The sequence below is a fragment of the Lutra lutra genome, chromosome 8, assembly GCF_902655055.1.
Source record: "Lutra lutra chromosome 8, mLutLut1.2, whole genome shotgun sequence".
Classification (NCBI taxonomy): domain Eukaryota; kingdom Metazoa; phylum Chordata; class Mammalia; order Carnivora; family Mustelidae; genus Lutra; species Lutra lutra.
The window spans coordinates 12,900,202-12,906,201 of record NC_062285.1 but is presented as its reverse complement, the minus strand read 5'-3'; positions in this window follow the sequence as shown (position 1 = coordinate 12,906,201).

Here is a 6,000-nt window from a genome sequence, read left to right as displayed (position 1 = left end):
TCAAATCATTTCAATATCTAGGAGAATGTTTCTGTGTTTGACTTTGCTATTTATTATTTGATTAGAACCCAGACACTGTAAAGTTACATGTTAACTTGTAGATCTTTGTGCAAGAAAGAGATAACCCCAAAGATCATAGTTTTTATGGCCCTGTAGGACATAAACCAGTTTTGTATCTAACCTCACAATCCTATTCTAACTTCTTCAACATTTTGTCAGACTATATATAAATTAATAGACCTTTAAAGTGCTCTTGAAATCAGTTTTTTCATCTTATTGATTCCATTAATGAATAAACACTTTTTAACATGGGTTAATTCTGCATTTTTATGAGAGTTGTGTGCTTGACTTTTTGAAAAACTGCGATTGGAGGGATATGAAAATCATCCACAATTTTAATGGGACTAATGATGGAAATAGTAACTATGTTTGGATAGAGGGTCTTTAAAGAGATAAATCTAATTAAAGTAAGGTCATTAGGATGGGTCCCAATCTAATTCGACTGGAGTTCTTACAAGAAGAGAAAGACATTTAGACACAGACACATACACACACATAAACACACACACAAACACAAACACACAGAAGACCAGGTGAAGACATGGGGAGAAGATGGCCATCTATTAGCCAAGGAGAGAAGCCTCAGGAGAAATCAATGAAACCTTCATCTGGGACTTGCAGCCTCCAGAACCATAAGGAAATAAATTTATGTTGTTTAAACTGCCCTGCCTGTGGTACCTGGTTTTGGCCATCCTAACAGATGAATACAGTCCACTCCTTTTCCTTCCTTGGTCAGGATGATCACTGTGAGGGTTTAATAAGGGTATTTCTTCCCATGGTGTAAGTACTTTATTGAATGAGCTGAATTTACTATGTATAGGAAGAATTTAAAAAAGCATTCTTTCTCACCTTTCTTTGTCAACGTCATCCTGAGAGCTAGTTCTTCACTGTCCTAGAAGAAATCTTAAGCAGATCTCATAGCTTCCCCAAGCCCTTTTAGTCCCACAAGCAATCTCATTTCAGCAATTAAAATATTCTGACTTGTATAATCAGCAAAGCTCCAAACTTCATTTTAAAGTAAAGTGTTCCCCCTTGCAAAGCCTGCAGTGTAGGGGGTTGGCGTAGTTGGCTTTCTTTTAGTCTCTGCTGTTGGTCTTCCATTTCTTCTCCATCTCTCAGCCCCAGGATCTGACCATTTCCATGGCTGGGTCAAAAGAGGATTAGGTCTAGGACAGTCTCATACACAGTCATCCTCTGGCATGGGGGCCCCTGAGGAGGAGATACGTGGCGTCTCCCCTTTTTCTGGCTGGGAGCCTCTACCTCTGGTTCCTTGGTTCCAGCCAACTGCTGGACTTCCTGGATTTCAACTCCTCTCCTCCAACAGAATTCTCTCCCAGAGCAGATTCCTTTTCCATGCCTCCAAGCCGTCTCCTTGCCATGGATCCAATGGACCCATGGGAAAAATACAGGTGTCTTTGTCATATTGTTGATGAAGTTAAAACCCTACATCCCAGTGAAACATTTTTCTTGGTTTATTTGATAGACTCTAACTCCAGAGTTTGTCCATCAAATTCCAGAGGACATGAGTCCAATGTCAAGGAGTCTCCTGAACCCCCTCTATCACTTGCCTTGATTTGAGAGGCTAGAACTCCTTCATTTCCCCCAGTTGGAAGATACGCACTAGCACATGAACACTCTTCTCTGCAAAGAGCTTCCTTCCTCAGCTCTTCGACTCCTTGTCATTCATAGGCTGGTGTTTATTTTTTTCCTATTGCAGTTGTGTGGTCCCGTAGGATGTAGGGATGCTTGGCATCGATTCCATTGTCAAGGGCTTCGTGGCTTCCGTAGTAGAGTCCCATTTTAATGTCCCTTTACACTAAGTCTGTACTGTGGGCCTAAGTGTAATTTGAATTATGGTGTCTCACAACTGGCAGGCCCATCAGTGTGGAATGTAATTTTTATAACTGGCACTTCCTCAGGTCCAAAGGGTCTATGGATTCAGGGGGAGAAATGCCAACAGTAATGACCCACATCTCATTGACTAATTGACTAATGTCTTCACCTGCTCAAGTAGGAGAACTTCATCCCCCAAAGAGGCCCCTCAAATATTCGAGAGTCTCTAGGAGGTTTGTGTTTGTGAATGAAAGTGTGCCTGGTCCTCTGTTGTCTCAAGGTGGGCATTCACCCAATGGGATGTTTTGCACCTGGCACATGCCAGGCCTGAGGCGCCTCCAGGTTAACAAGGAGGGACAAATGCCTCTCTTCTCTTTGGGTCAGACGTCATGCTCTAATATATGAATCTAGGCAGTGTCGCTACATTCCATGTTTTCATGAAATTTTTACCCTTGTATCCCACCACACTCGCTTGTCATGGAACTCAGACATGAGTTCAAAGGTTCCTTCAACTCAGGGATTGTGAAATTTGCTAGAACTGTGACTTCTCATCACTCAGGGCCCCCTCTCCCCCCGGCATTCCCGATCAACCCAGCCCCAGTCCCAGCAGAGAATGGTCCCTGAATGAAAGGGATCTGGAGCCAAAAACATCAGGCGGGACACATGAGACCACTGTGGCTGGGGAACCAGCAGGGGACATGGGGGACCCTCACGGGGCTCCGTCCCACTGGCTCGCACCTCACCCACGCGCTCTGCTCTAGGACCCTTGAATGTGCTGTAGGAACCATGGGGCAACAATGAGCTCCAAGAGATGGGAGGGTCTGGCCCAGCGGCTGGCGAGGAGAGGCCGGCTGCCAGGCCAGGGCTAGGGCCCGGCGATGGATTCTGAATACTGCTCTGTGCTGGGCGGTCGGCTTTAACTCTCTTCAAACATCAAATCTCAGTGTTCTACAGTCAGAGACATCCTGAACCTGTCACAGCATGTAGGCGCAAAGGAAACCACATGAAAAGAAACTCCCTTTGCCCAGGCTGGGCTGGGCTGACTTGTTTGTTTGTTTTGAGTGTTGTTTTCTTTTAATGCTTTTCAGGATCAAAGCCCTTTGCTGGATTTTTTGGTGCCGTGGTGAGAAATGTAGTCTCCAAGCAAAGGTCATTGGACCAGACTCTTGGATTTAGTGACGGGGGAGGCTGTAATTTTTCCTGCTGGCAGCATTGGGCCACTGGAGAAAATTATAAAAGAGACATTGTGCCTCGCTGGTGCATAAGCTGACACCAAGGAGATAGAATGAATGGAAAGTGACGTTTATCCTACTTAGAGTTAGAGTTGTTTGCCCAAATGAGGGCAAAACAACTTTCAGGGCCAAGGAGACTCATCAGGGCAATGAATCAATGGTGCCAGAATTTTGAACCATACTTGTAGAATGTTTTCTTTTATCTTCATGCTCAAAATCACCCTATGTCACTGTTTTATGTAACAATGTGCCTCAACCAGTTGAGCAGGGTCACTCTGCAATCTCTGTGCCCCTGAATGGTGACGGGGACCCCGTCGGGGCAATCCTGGCATGCAGACCATCTACATTCCCAGGCCCTTGGGCCGGCCTGGACACAGCTGGATGGGGCTGGGCTGGGCCCGGAGGCCACCGCAGTAAGGGATTGAACAAAGAGGGACAGGAGTGGCTGCTCCCTGATGAGAAGTCGGGGGCCCAGGCAGAGTGAACCAAAGAAATCTTGCCTGCGCAACTGCAGAGGACCCTCCAGGGGCAGGACCCAGCTGTGGACGGCAGTATGGAGGGCTGCCTGCCAGCAGCGGCCTCCTGACACTGGGCTCAGCTTTGGATGGGCAAAGACACAGCCTCAGACAGCAGGCCCCACGAAACCAAGAGTGGTTGTCCTGCATCTCTGAAGGGAGAAGGCTGGGGCTGATGCCAGACCCCCGGGGCCCCCTGAGAGGGTGGTGGCAGCTCCCACCACGACGGGACCATATGGAGGGTCGCCGTGACCTGATTTATAAGCTAGAAACAGATCTGGTGCTCGCAGGACCGTTGGGATGGCTCTCACAACTGCTCCACAGCCCCCAGGATCAAATGACTTCCACACAGTCTGGGCAAATTCTCGTGCCAGCAGCTGGGAAGGATTTTCAAAGGCTGCCAGCCATCACTGGAGGCCTCTTCTAGATGCCAAGGAGTAGAAAATTGCCCTCTTGCCTGGTGGAACATTGCTCTTCCTCCCATTACCAATGTAATGTTAATCCTGGCTCCCTGGTGGTGAAACCAAGGCCAAGGGGACTTCATACCTCACCAGAGAGGTTCTGGGGCTACAAGCTCTTTGGCCGGAAGGAACAGGAACCTGGACGTCAGGAGACCCAGGCCCCGATCTTGGCCAAAAGCCAGCACCCCACTCCACAGAACTTGGGGTATGTCCCTTCGTCCCCTAGCTGGGCCTGCAGGCTGACCTGAGCCCAGACCTGAAGAGCCGGGGGGGATGGGCTTCACATTCCAGCTCACTTGTGGTGTGCAAGGGACAGGACTAATTGCCCTCCAGGTGTCTGGGTGGACAGTCCTCACCCCCAGAAATGCTCAGTCCCCCTAGTGCATGAGAATAGTGGAGGTTGTTTGTGTGATCTGGCCGGAGGCCTTGACTTGGGGGTCCGGTGAGAATCCACATGGGAAATGACTCTCACCCTGCAGGGAAATTCCCCCTAGATGGTTGTGATTGCTAATAGTGACATTCACTGTGGCCCCCCAGGGAGAGAGGCACTCCTGGGAAGTCGGGCTAAGAGGCCACCCTCTTCATGACCTGCCAGTCTGTCACATCGGCTGTTGGAGCAGAATGGCCATAGGTCCCCGCAACAACGCATCTTAAGTCTCCTTTATCCCGCTTTGCTCTTCCATGACCCCACACATCTGGATGGAAGGCACTGGTACGGTCCTGGGATCCTCATTTGACAGGTGAGACAACAAACACACTGAGACTTGTTCAAGGTCATGGACCAAACTTGTGGGAACCCCAGGCTCAAGGCTGACTGCCTATCATCTGGTTCACAGCACTTTCTCCTTCCCTCCCTTGTCTCCCTCTCTCCCATCAATCACCAGAGGCACTGCCTAGGGAATACCAGATAATCAGACTCTCCAAAATACCCGGATGTGGAAGAGGTTTTTTTTGTTGTTGTTGTTGTTGTTGTTGTTGTTGTTGTTGTTGTTTTGGTTTGGTTTGGTTTTTGTTTTTTTGTTTTTTTTTTTTGTTTTTTTCACTTGCCTTTACTTGCTGGGAAGCCACAGCCAGAAAATGAGTATCATGAAGCTCTTAGCTACTCTTCGGAAACTGAGAGTTGGGGTGTGTGTGTGCATGTGTATTCATATGTAATGTATATAAACACATGTACATGCACGTACACATGTACCCATTTCTGTGTGTGATGGGAACTTTATTTTTCAGCTCATAATTGAAGCATCTTCTGGACTATATGAATGATAGGTCCTAAATTCTGATAGTCTGATCGTCACACACCTTTTTCTTCCTGAATTAAAGACTTTCTCAAGTCAAGAAGTTTAAAAAAAAAAAGAAGAAGAAGAAGAAGTCACTGAGTGATCAGGAATGAAGATAATTCAGGGGAAAGAAATAGGAAAGGTGACATGAGCACATGTTGGGGTGGGGGTGTTGTCACCACCTGTATGAGGTGACCCCTGCGGTAGGACGGTGGTGACATGGTGACCATCCTCCACCATCACAGAATGATGGTTCCAGGTGTGGGTTGGGCAGGCCCCAAGCACTGCGGCCTTCCCCGAACACCCCCCCCCAGACTTCAGGATAAGAAGCATTCTGGGGCCTCTCTCTGCACCACTTTTTTTTTTTTTTTTTCAATCAAATGAACCATTCTCCCATAGGGGATCATTCCTCTGGCTCATTTCCACTAGGCAGAGAAAGAAAAAAGAAATTTTATGCAGAAATTGTTCTTTATATATTCAGAGTCTTGCCTAATACATGCCGTTGGATGTGTCTCATTTTCCTGTTTATCTGCAGCTGAAATTCCTCCCTGTCTCCTGAGCTGGATTGACAAAAGACGTGCACAGGTGTCCCTTATGATACGTGAAGAAATGAGCTCGAGAC